The sequence below is a fragment of the Oncorhynchus keta genome, chromosome 21 (genome assembly GCF_023373465.1).
Source record: "Oncorhynchus keta strain PuntledgeMale-10-30-2019 chromosome 21, Oket_V2, whole genome shotgun sequence".
Classification (NCBI taxonomy): Eukaryota; Metazoa; Chordata; class Actinopteri; order Salmoniformes; family Salmonidae; genus Oncorhynchus; species Oncorhynchus keta.
In genome coordinates this window covers 29,300,045-29,313,042 of record NC_068441.1, presented here as the reverse complement: position 1 = coordinate 29,313,042, position 12,998 = coordinate 29,300,045, and the positions used below count along the sequence as shown (strand labels likewise).

The following is a 12,998-nucleotide window of genomic DNA, read 5'->3' as shown; positions in this document are numbered from 1 at the left end:
TACAATTTTATATTGGATGTCACATTGAACAATGCCACAAAACATATGTAATTCTCTCATATTCCACGTATCCGATGAATGATATTAATAGTTATACTGATCTGTAATCAGGTTCTGGCTTTTTTTTTGTTTACATAAGAGTTTTAGCTGGCTGGCTAAAACTGGCACTTCTACAGTAATGTTGATTAATGTGCACAGTTCCTGTAAAACTACATTTTATAAATTTAAGTATTTGTTTCAATAAATAAAGTTCGTATCTCTGAATCTCTTCTGAAATGTATCCATGTTATTTGTAGCCAACTCATGATTTGGAGGTTCCCGAGTTGTGCAGCGGCTTTTGGGTTTGGCCGGGATAGGCCGTCATTGTAAATACGAATTTGTTCTTAAACTGACTTGCCTAGTTAAAGGTAATTTTTTTAAAAGTGGCACTTTTGCGCAGTAAATCCAAATCCAAAACAACCGTTTTTACAGCTGCAAGTTGTTTTTTTCACTACATCGGAAGTTAGACGCGGCGACAGCTAATAGTTTAAGAATCACATTTACCCATTCATTCAATATGGAACAATCTCTCATACTGCACTCTGATCTAGCAGAGGACTTGACCACGTCTTCGAGCTTTCCTCAATTCAAGATAAAATCACTTCCACTTGGATCTAACCAAGAACTTTGAAAGGAACTGAAATGCAAAAGCTGCACCTGTGAAAATATCATGCTTATAATCAGCTTCTTGAAATGCCACATCTGTCAAGTGAATGGATTATTTTACCAAAGGAGAAATGCTCACTAACAGGGATGTAAGCTCATTTTTGCACAAAGCTTATTTCTCTTAAATGTTTTGTGCATCTGGAATTTCTGGGATCTTCTATTTCAGCTCATGAAACACGGGACCAACACTTTGTATATGTTGACGTTATATTTTAAGTATAGTTCTTTTATGATAGCCACATTAGCAGCAAATGAGCATTTCATTTTTTTTTTTTTTTTTTGGGGGGTAAATACAGGTGAATATATTGATAAATATAGAGCGATTTACACGGTTATCAAAACGTCATGCCAGGGTAAGCCTACACGAAACACAGCCCTTATTTTCGGTGTTTCTGAAATTCCCTATGGGGAAAAATGAATAGTGGAAAAAACGATTGGAATCATATCCTTGTTTGACTGCTAAGTTTTATGGGTATTATGACTCATACTGTGGAACTTTATTAGAACCTTATTATAGATCAGTGATTAGAACCTTCAATCCCTGGCATTCAACTAGGGGTACGCGGCAAAAATAAATATTATATACACTGCCTTCGGAAAGTATTCAGACCCCTTGACTTTTTCCAAATTGTGTTACTTAACAGACTTATTCTAAAATTGATTTTTAAAAAATGTTTTAAGAATCTTCAGCACTTTACACACAATACCCCATAATGACAAAGCGAAAACAGATCTCAATTATTTTTGCAAATGTATTAAAAATAAAAAACATACCTTTTATATACATACGAATTCAGACCTTTTGCTATGAAACTCGAAATTAAGCTCAGGTGCATTCTGTTTCCATTGATCATCATTGAGATGTTTCTACAACTTAATAGGAGTCCACTTCTAGTAAATTCAGTTGATTGGACATGATCTGAAAAGGCACACACTTGTCTATATAAGGTCCCACAGTTGACAGTGCATGTCAGAGCAAAACCCAAGCCATGAAGTTGAAGGAATTGTCTGTAGAGTGCCGAGAAAGGATTGTGTCGAGGCATAGATCTGGGGAAGGGTAGGTAAACATTTCTGCAGCATTGAAGGTCCCTAAAAACACAGTGGCCTCCATCAACACTCTTCCTAGAGTTTGGAACAACCAAGGCTTTTCCTAGAGCGGGCCGCACAGCCAAACTGAGCAATCGGGGGAGAAGGGTCTTGGTCAGGGCTTGATCAGGGACCCTTGTTCACTCTGACAGAGCTCTAGAGTTCCTCTGTGGAGATGGGAGAAACTTTCAGAAGAACGATCATCTCTGCTGCACTCCACCAATCAGGCCACTCCTCAGTAAAAGGCACATGACAGCCCGCTTGGAGTTTACCAAAAGGCACCTAAAGACTCTCAGACCATGAGAAACAAGATTCTCTGATCTGATGAAACCAAGATTGAAGTCTTTGTCCTGAATGCCAAGTGTTATGTCTGGAGGAAACCTGTCACCATCCCGATGGTGAAGCATGGTGGCGGCAGCATCATGCTGTGGGGATGTTTTTCAGCGGCAGGGACTGGGAGACTAGTCAAGATTGAGGCAAAGATGAACTGAGGAAAGTACAGAGAGATCCTTCATGAAAACCTGCTCCGGAGCGCTCAGAACCTCAGACTGGGGCGAAGGTTCAGCTTCCAACAAGACAACTACCCTAAGCACACAGCCAAGACAGTGCAGGAGTGCCTTCGGGACAAGTCTCTGAATGTCCTTGAATGGCCCAGCCAGAGCCCGGACTTGAACCCTGTCAAACATCTCTGGAGAGACCTGAAAATAGCTGTGCAGTGTTCACTCCCCATCCTACCTGACAGAGCTTGAGAGGATCTTCAGAGAAGAATGGGAGAAACTCCCCAAATAAGGGTGTGCCAATCTTGTATCGTCATATACCCAAGAAGACTCGAGGCTGTAATCACTGCCAAAGGTGCTTCAACAAAGTACTGAATAAGGATCTGAATTCTTATGTAAATGTGAAATTTCAGTTTTTTTATAATTTAGCACAAATTTCTCAACCTGTTTTTGCTTTGTCATTATGGGGTATTGTGTGTTGATTGATGAGGGAAAACAACTATTTTATAAATTTTAGAATATGGCTGTAACCGAACAAAATGTGGAAAAAGTAAAGGGGTCTGAAATCTTCTGAAGGCTGTGTGTGTGTGTGTGTGTGTGTGTGTGTGTGTGTGTGTGTGTGTGTGTGTGTGTGTGTGTGTGTGTGTGTGTGTGTGTGTGTGTGTGTGTGTGTGTGTGTGTGTGTGTATATATTATTTTCAATGTTATGAATGTCGCCGGCAACAACAGAATAAATTATGAATTACATACATACAGTAGAAAAGAGGAGAATATATTCTTTCAATTTTATTTCTCAACTCCTAATATTGATCAAATTACACTGAGTGGAATATCTGACATTGGCTTTGAAAAATACCCACAAAAGACTACCAGTGCAGCAAATGCCGCTGGCTGCTTTAAGCATTCTTGACTTGGACATTCATTTTGCCAACACACGGCTAACCTTTGTTTAAACGCTGCTCTTAGCAAAAATGTTTTTGGAGTTACCTTTTTGAAGCTAATCATTTGTGTTAGTTTACACTTCCTCCTCCAATTTATAATGTGGGAAGGTCAAAATAATGAAAACTATCTAACAAATATATTAATTGGGATGTTGATTACTTCTCCTTGCCATTATCATTCAGCTGATAAGATGTGATTGGGGTCCCTGGGCCGCCGGTTTGCCTGGCAGGGGATCCCTGGGCCGCCGGTTTGCCTGGCAGGGGGTCCCTGGGGAAGAAAAGGTTTAACACCCCTGCTATAACCCATACATTAAAAATGATTGAAAACCTTTTTCCTTTCAAATGAGATCAACTATGTTGTCTATGCATTATATATTTATAGCCAGCAGCATTACATAATTTTAGTTTCACTTCATATCTTGCAAGTATTTTTTTACATATGTGCAACAATTTAGAGTCTATTCATGAATAAACAGTAATTCTCCCTTAAACCACTGCACCACCCTTATTAAACCCAGCGTACATCTGTAGATGTCATGGCTGGAGCCTGGAGCCTGGAGCCTATTCAGACTGGTGAGAAGAAAGAGCCTTTGACTAAGCGCCCCCTACTCGGCTGCTGTGAAGATAACGTGAGCCCCTACCATCACACTCAAGCCCTGGTCTCTCTGCTCCCCCTGACCCACTAGGTGTGCTGGCTGGAACCAGTGCAGACTGCTGAGAAAGCCTACTCAGCCTCCGTGAAGGTGAGCCCTTGGACTGGACTCTGACTGAGCCAAATGTCCAGTGAAGGATGACCACAGAAAAAGAAAAATATTGTGTAATATTGTATTTTTCTCTTTGCAGTGTAAACAAGCTTTTTTTCCCCTTTTCTGTCTATCGTCTTGTTGACTCAATTTTGTGCTGTTATTAAACCTCATACTCTGCTTGATATCCAATAGTACAGAACTCTGAATAATAGGTCTCTTCCACCACTACTACTACTCCATGTCCGTATTAGTAATGGATTATACCATCATCAGTCATGTTTCTACATCTGCATTGCTTACTCATTGGGGTTTTAGGGTGGGTTTCTGTATAAGCACTTTGTGACATCTGCGGATGTAAAAAGGGCTTTATAAATACATTTGATTGATAATTAATTGATCTTGGCACAAGACTGCCCTGTCTACCTCTCACAGGTTCCTGACGACTTCACGGCAGTTATGAGTGCCAGTAAGGGAGAACACGCCGTCGTTCCCCCTCGGGAGCATGGAGAACCCCTGACACACCTTCATCACAACCTGGCCTGAGACTGCTCGCTTGCTGACGTCATTGTGCGTGAGTTGGACAACACCGGAGAAGACCGCCAACTCAACAAACTGCGTGTGAAGATCAAACCAGGTCAGACTTGGCTTACATTTACCCTTTAATGCTAAGGCCAAGTCCAATTTAATTAGTTCAACTGACTGAGATTTTGCCTTAAGCTGCAGACTCAATTGAACTGATACACTCGATCATGACTGCTTAAGTTAAAGCAACAAATGTCATCTGTATTTTCTCCCCTCCCTCAGGTGTTGACCCTGATGAGAAGGGCTTCTGATTTGTCTCCTACCTGGCCCACCTGGCTGGAGATCAGAGTTGTTTCGATGCCTTCTTCAAGGTTGCTGTTACTTCTCATTTTGTGTATATATTACTGTGCTACTCATCAGTAAATACCCTGAGTGTCTGCTTGATACTTTTTTTAAAGGTTAATACATAAGCACTCTCTCGACTGTCCTACTTGACAGAAATGAAGGCTTCTTGCATGTAGTAGGCTCTTTTGCAGAGAGGGTATGAGGGTAGCAGTCTGACATGTAGGTGTTTCTTCTCACAGGCCTACATTGACAAGTTCAAGTTCTGCAGTGTTATGGCAGAGGATGCCCTAGAGTTCTTCCTGGAGTATTTCCCTGACCTGAAGAAGAAAGGAGTACACAAGATTGAGGTAAAGGGCAGTGTAGTTGACTTTAGACAGCTGTTACAAGCTCACAAGCTTAAAAACACAATCTGACCTGTCACTCTCCCTGTGGTTCCTTTGCTAGGTCTGGAGTTTGATAGCTGGCTCAATGTGCCTGGTTGGCCTCTCTATCTCCCTGACTTGTCGGCAGGCCAGAGCCTGATGAAGCCTGCTGAGCAGCTGTCAGAGCTGTGGGCTGTCGAGGGCCTGGATATGGCCAGCATCATGAAGACCAACATCCAGGGTTGGAAGACTTACTTCCTGGAGGAGATCATAGAGAAGTCCCCACTTTCTAGAGGTAGGACATGATGGTAACAACACTTCTGCGCTGATACCCCTAGCACTATCATTGTACTGGATATACAGTACCAGTCAAAAGTTTGGGCAAATCTACTCATTCAAGGGTTTTCCTTTATTTTTGCTATGTTCTACATTGTAAAATAATAGTAAACACATATGGAATAAGCTACTAACCAAAAAAGTGTTAAACAAATCAAAATATATTTTCTATTATAGATTCTTCAAAGTAGCCACCCTTTGCCTTGATTACAGCTTTGCACACTCTTGGCTTTCTCTCAGCCAGCTTCATGAGGAATGCTTTTCCAACAGTCTTGTAGGAGTTCCCACATATACTGAGCACTTGTTGTGAAGTGCTTATTTACAAGCCCTTAACCAACAAAGCTTTAAGAAGTTAAGAAGAAAAACGTTGTTGGTAATATGTACATGAAGGTAGAGTTAAAGTGACCATGCATAGATAATAAACAGAGAGCAGCAGCAGCGTAAAAGAGGGGTCTGGGTAGCCCTTTGATTAGCTGTTCAGGAGTCTTATGGCTTTGGGGTAGAAACTGTAAAGAAGCCTTTTGGACCTAGACTTGGTGCTCCGGTACCGCTTGCCATGCGGTAGCAAAGAGAACAGTCTATGACTAGGGTGGCTGGGGTCTTAGACATTTTTTGGGGCCTTCCTCTGACACCGCCTAGTATAGAGGTCCTGGATGGCAGGAAGCTTGGGCCCAGTGACGTACTGGGCTGTAAGCACTACCCTCTGTAGTGCCTTGCGGTTGGAGGCCGAGCAGTTGCCATACCAGGCAGTGATGCAACCAGTCAGGATGCTCTCGATGGTGCAGCTGTGGAACTTTTTGAGGATTTGAGGACCATGGCAAGTCTTTTCAGCCTCCTGAGGGGGAATAGGCTTTGTCATGCCCGCTTCACAACTCTCTTGATGTGTTTGGACCATGATAGTTTGTTGGTGATGTGGACACCAAGGAACTTGAAGCTCTCAACCTGCTCCACTACAGCCCCGTCGATGAGAATGGGGGCATGCCCGGTCCTCCTTTTCCTGTAGTCCACAATCATCCCCTTTGTCTTGAGATTGTTGTCCTGGCACCACACGGCCAGGTCTCTGACCTCCTCCCTATAGACTGTCTCGTCGTTGTCAGTGATCAGGCCTACCACTGTTGTGTCATTGGCAAACTTAATGATGATGTTGGAGTCATGCCTGGCCATGCGGTCATGAGTGAACAGGGAGTACAGGAGGTGACTGAACATGCACCCCGTGTTGAGGATCAGCTTGGCGGATGTGTTATCACCTACCCTTACCACCTGGAGGCGGCCTGTCAGGAAGTCCAGGATCCTGTTGCAGAGGGAGGTGTTTAGTCCCAGAGTCCTTCGCTTAGTGATGACCTTTGAGGGTACTATGGTGTTGAACGCTGAGATGTAGTCAATGAATAGCATTCTCACATAGGTGTTCCTTTTGTCCAGATGGGAAAGGGCAGTGTTGAGTGCAATAGAGATTGCACCATCTGTGGATCTGTTAGGATGGTATGCAAATTGGAGTGGGTCTAGGGTTTCTGGGATAATGGTTTTGATGTGAGCCATGACCAGCCTTTTAAAGCACTTCATGGCTACAGATGTGAGTGCTACGGGTCGGTTGTCATTTAGGCAGGTTATCTTAGTGTTCATGGGCACAAGGACCATGGTGGTCTGCTTGAAACAGGTTGAAAATGCCAGTTGGTCAGCGCATGCTCGGAGTACACGTCCTGGTAATCCGTCTGGCCCTGCAGCCTTGTGAATGTTGACCTGTTTAAAAGGTCTTACTCACATCGGCTATGGAGAGTGTGATCACACAGTCATCCGGAATAGCTGATGCTCTAATGCATGCTTCAGTGTTACTTGCCTCAACGCGAACATAGAAGTAATTTAGCTCATCTGGCAAGCTTGTGTTACTGGACAGCTCGCGGGTAAAACGGATTTAATGAGGTAAAACAAATTTGAGTCCTTGGCCACTAAGAGAGCCGCCTCTGGATGAGCGTTTTCCTGTTTGCTTATGGCCGTATAAAGCTCATTGAGTGTGGTCTTAGTGCCAGCATCGGTTTGTGGTGGTATGTAGACGGCTACGAAAAATACAGATGAAAACTCTCTTGGCAAATATTGTGGTCTACAGCTTATCATGCAATACTCTACCTCAGGTGAGCAAAACCTTGAGACTTCCTTAGATTTTGTGCACCAGCTGTTGTTTACAAATATACATAGACTGCCACCCCATGGCCTACCAGAGGTTTTTTTCTATCTTGCCGAAAAAGCTTAAAGCCCGCTAGCTACAGTGCCTTGCGAAAGTATTCGGCCCCCTTGAACTTTGCGACCTTTTGCCACATTTCAGGCTTCAAACATAAAGATATAAAACTGTATTTTTTTGTGAAGAATCAAAAACAAGTGGGACACAATCATGAAGTGGAACGACATTTATTGGATATTTCAAACTTTTTTAACAAATCAAAAACTGAAAAATTGGGCGTGCAAAATTATTCAGCCCCCTTAAGTTAATACTTTGTAGCGCCACCTTTTGCTGCGATTACAGCTGTAAGTCGCTTGGGGTATGTCTCTATCAGTTTTGCACATCGAGAGACTGAATTTTTTTCCCATTCCTCCTTGCAAAACAGCTCGAGCTCAGTGAGGTTGGATGGAGAGCATTTGTGAACAGCAGTTTTCAGTTCTTTCCACAGATTCTCGATTGGATTCAGGTGTGGACTTTGACTTGGCCATTCTAACACCTGGATATGTTTATTTTTGAACCATTCCATTGTAGATTTTGCTTTATGTTTTGGATCATTGTCTTGTTGGAAGACAAATCTCCGTCCCAGTCTCAGGTCTTTTGCAGACTCCATCAGGTTTTCTTCCAGAATGGTCCTGTATTTGGCTCCATCCATCTTCCCATCAATTTTAACCATCTTCCCTGTCCCTGTTGAAGAAAAGCAGGCCCAAACCATGATGCTGCCACCACCATGTTTGACAGTGGGGATGGTGTGTTCAGGGTGATGAGCTGTGTTGCTTTTACGCCAAACATAACGTGTTGCATTGTTGCCAAAAAGTTCAATTCAGGTGGCTTGTGGCAAACTTTAAACGACACTTTTTATGGATATCTTTAAGAAATGGCTTTCTTCTTGCCACTCTTCCATAAAGGTCAGAATTTGTGCAATATACAACTGATTGTTGTCCTATGGACAGAGTCTCCCACCTCAGCTGTAGATATCTGCAGTTCATCCAGAGTGATCATGGGCTTCTTGGCTGCATCTCTGATCAGTCTTCTCCTTGTATGAGCTGAAAGTTTAGAGGGACGGCCAGGTCTTGGTAGATTTGCAGTGGTCTGATACTCCTTCCATTTCAATATTATCGCTTGCACAGTGCTCCTTGGGATGTTTAAAGCTTGGGAAATATTTTTGTATCCAAATCCGGCTTTAAACTTCTTCACAACAGTATCTCGGACCTGCCTGGTGTGTTCCTTGTTCTTCATGATGCTCTCTGCGCTTTTAACGGACCTCTGAGACTATCACAGTGCAGCTGCATTTATACAGAGACTTGATTACACACAGGTGGATTGTATTTATCATCATTAGTCATTTAGGTCAACATTGGATCATTCAGAGATCCTCACTGAACTTCTGGAGAGAGTTTGCTGCACTGAAAGTAAAGGGGCTGAATCATTTTGCACGCCCAATTTTTCAGTTTTTGATTTGTTAAAAAAGTTTGAAATATCCAATAAATGTCGTTCCACTTCATGATTGTGTCCCACTTGTTGTTGATTCTTCACAAAAAATACAGTTTTATATTTTTATGTTTGAAGCCTGAAATGTGGCAAAAGGTCGCAAAGTTAAAGGGGGCCGAATACTTTCGCAAGGCACTGTATATGTTATGTCGTCGTTCAGTCAGGACTCGTGAAACATAAGATATTACAGTTTTTAATGTCATGTTGGTAAGATATACGTGATCGTAGTTTGTCTATTTTTATTATTGATTGATTGTATGTTGGCTAATAGGACCGATGGTAAAGGTAGATTACCCTCTCAGCGACGGATCCTAACAAGGCACCCAGATCTTCGTCCACAATACCTCCGTCTCTTTCTCCTGCAAATGATGGGGATGAGGGCCTTCTCTGGCGTCTGAAGTAAATCCTTCCTGTTTGACTTGTTGAAGGAAAAAGTATTCCTCCATTATGGGGTGAGCAATCGCTGTCCTGATATCTAGAAGCTCTTTTCGGGTCATAAGACAATGTGACAGAAACATTATGTACAAAATAACTTACAAATAACGCGAGAAAACATGCACAATTGGTTACAGGATCATAAAATGGCTGCCATCTCCTTCGGCGCCATTCTTAAAACAGCCTGGAGGTGTGTTGGGTCATTGTCCTGTTGGAAAAACACTAAGCGCAAACCACATGGGATGGCGTATCGCTGCAGAATGCTGTGGTAGCCATGCTGGTTAACTGTGACTTGAATTCTAAATAAAGCACCCCCACACCATCACACCTCCTCCATGCTTCACGGTGGGAACCACACATGCGGAGATCACACCTACTCTGCGTCTCACAAAGACACAGCGGTTGGAACCAAAAATGTCAAATTTGGACTCATCAGACCAAGGGACAGATTTCCACCGGTCTAATGTCCATTGATTGTATTTTTTAGCCCAAGCAAGTCTCTTCTTCTTATTGGTGTCCCTTTAGTAGTGATTTCTTTGCAGCAATTCGACCATGAAGGCCTGATTCACGCAGTCTCCTCTGAACAGTTGATGTTGAAATGTCTGTTACTTGAACTCTGTGAAGCATTTATTTGGGCTGCAATTTCTGAGGCTGGTAACGCTAATGAACTTATCCTCTGCAGCACAGGTAACTCTGGGTCTTCCTTTCTTGTGGCTGTCGTCATGAGAGCCAGTTTATCATAGTGCTTGATGGTTTTTGCGACTGCATTCAAGGTTCTTGACATTTTCCGCATTAACTAACCTTCATGTCTTTAAGTAATGATGGACTGTCATTTTTCTTTGCTTATTTGAGCTGTTCTTGCCATAATATCGATGTGGTCTTTTACCAAATAGGGTTATATTCTATATACCGCCCCTACCTTGTCACAACATAACTGATTGGCTCAAACGCATTAAAAAGGAAAGAAATTCTACAAATTAACTTTTATCAAGGCACACCTGTTAATTGAAATGCATTCCAGGTGACTACCTCACAAAGCTGGTTGAGAGAATGCCAAGAGTGTGCAAAGCTGTCAAGGTAAAGGGTGGCTACTTTGAAGAATCTCAAATATAAAATATATTTTGATTAGTTTAACACTTTTTTTGTTGGTTACAACATGATGCCATATGTTATTTCATAGTTTTGATGTCTTCACTATTATTATACAATGTAGAAAATAGTACAACAATAAAGAATAACCCTTGAATGAGTTGGTGTGTCCAAACTTTTGACTGGTACTGTACATGTGATTTACCAGAATGTGATTCACCCCAATTCATCAGTGTGAGGATATCTATCTATTCTTTATTTCATGACTTTACGTTTTGTACCTTGCATCTGTAAGTCTGGATGTGCTTAAAGTACTTTTGAAATTAGTCACACCAATCATGTACCTTCACTCTGACTTTGATAAGGTAATATAGAGAAACAGGAGGAGCAGTACCCTCACATCGTGAAGTCAAACAACGCTGAGCTACGACTGTGCTGGGCCCAGATCATTTCCAAGAATCGGCACCAGCCAGGATATCAACATGTGCGCAGCTTCCTCAGCTGCCAGGTTAGAAAAACAAATGCATTTGGTCCTCAACCATCAATTACAGTATTTGTCAAGCAAGTGTTTTAGGCCAGTTTAATGTTTTATTATAGTAAATATAACGTATATATTTATGATATAAGGTGTGTTTTTATAGTGCCAGTTTAAAGTTAGATAAGTGTCTTTAAACATCATGTAAATAGTAGTATCTTAGCAATAATATATGAATAAATAGATTGTTTCATTGTATCTTGCTCCCAGGGGAAACAGATGTACACTCTGCCTGTGTACCGTGCACTGTGGAATGGATCGGAGGATGCCAGGTCTCTGGCCACAGATCTTCAATGCCACATCACATCAGCTCCACGTCAATGTCCACAACTATGTCAAGAAGATCATCGCCTGAGTGCCGTCATAAGAGCTGAACATGAGATCCAGTGTCGTCTAGCTGACCCTGGACTTGAGATATTATAGAGAAGGAGAAGCAGTAGTGGTCTGTCCCAGTACTTTTAGCTGGCCTGTTCCTTAAATGTATTGTCAGGTTGAAATGCCAACATTATCTTGTTTTTTACTGTCGCCTGGTCAGTGGTTACAGGAAAAGAGGCAATTTTACATATTTCACATGCAGCTTGAATGGTAAATCCTTTGCATTTACACAGCCCAGCATGAAAGGCTCTGCTCTGGGCATATCTTGCCTAAAGCATAGATATGCCCATGCTAATTAAGCAGTACTTGTGATGAAAAAATCAATTGGATTAATAAGGAAAAATTAAATTACTACTTTTGATGTATTGAGTATGTATAAAAACATTTTTATTGTTTTTTCATCCAAACTAAGCTGTATTTTAAAAACTGTTCCAAACAATACAAATACATTATTTTGAAGTAAATCTGTAGTGGTTGGTGTTTTTCCTCCTGAAAGATTCAATGTATCTTATTGCTTTTATTTGCTGTTCACTGTATACTTTATTTTATTACAATGAACAAAAATATAAACGCAGCATGGAAAGCGTTGGTTTAATGAGCTGAAATAAAATATCCTAGAAATGTTTCATACACACAAAAAGCTTATTTCTCTAAAATGTTGTGCACAAATTTGTTTACATCCCTGTGAGTGAGCATTTCTCCTTTGCCAAAATAATCCATCAACCTGACAGAGGGGACATATCAAGAAGCTGATGAAACAGAATGATCATTACAGAGGTGCACCTTGTGCTGGGGATAATAAAAGGCCACTCTAAAATGTGCAGTTTTGTTAAAACACAAAGCAACAGATGTCTCAAGCTTTGAGGTGGTGTGCAATTGGCATGCTGACTGCAGGAATGTCCACCAGAGCTGCTGCCACATAATTTAATGTTCATTTATCTACCATAAAATGCCTCCAACTTCGTTTTAGAGAATTTGGCAGTATGTCCATCTGGCCTCCCAACCGCAGACCACGTGTTTGGTGTTGTGCGGGCAAACGGTTTGCTGATGCCAACGTTGTGAACAGAGTGCCCTGCCCCATGGTGGCGGTGTTGTTATTGTATGGGCAGGCATAAACTACGGATAACGAACACAATTGCACTTTATCCATCGCAATTTGACTGCACAGAAATACGGTGACGCGATCGTGAGTCCCATAGTAGGGCCCATTTAAAAACAAAAAAAGTTTTCTGTATTCCCAGTCATATCCAGGGCGGCGCACCATTGGCCCAGCGTCGTCCGGGTTTGGCCAGGACAGGCCGCTATTGTTCTTAACTGACTTGCC

The 12,998-nt window shown here is 41.9% G+C and overlaps 1 long non-coding RNA gene across 1 annotated transcript; it reads left to right on the top strand.

Moving 5' to 3' along the window:
- Positions 1 to 1,008: 1,008 nt before the first annotated feature.
- Positions 1,009 to 12,898, top strand: LOC118399787 (uncharacterized). Its single transcript, XR_004828909.2, has 7 exons — positions 1,009 to 3,972; positions 4,385 to 4,609; positions 4,780 to 4,868; positions 5,082 to 5,189; positions 5,287 to 5,499; positions 11,130 to 11,272; positions 11,510 to 12,898. It is a non-coding gene; the product is annotated as an uncharacterized LOC118399787 (long non-coding RNA).
- Positions 12,899 to 12,998: the final 100 nt, after the last annotated feature.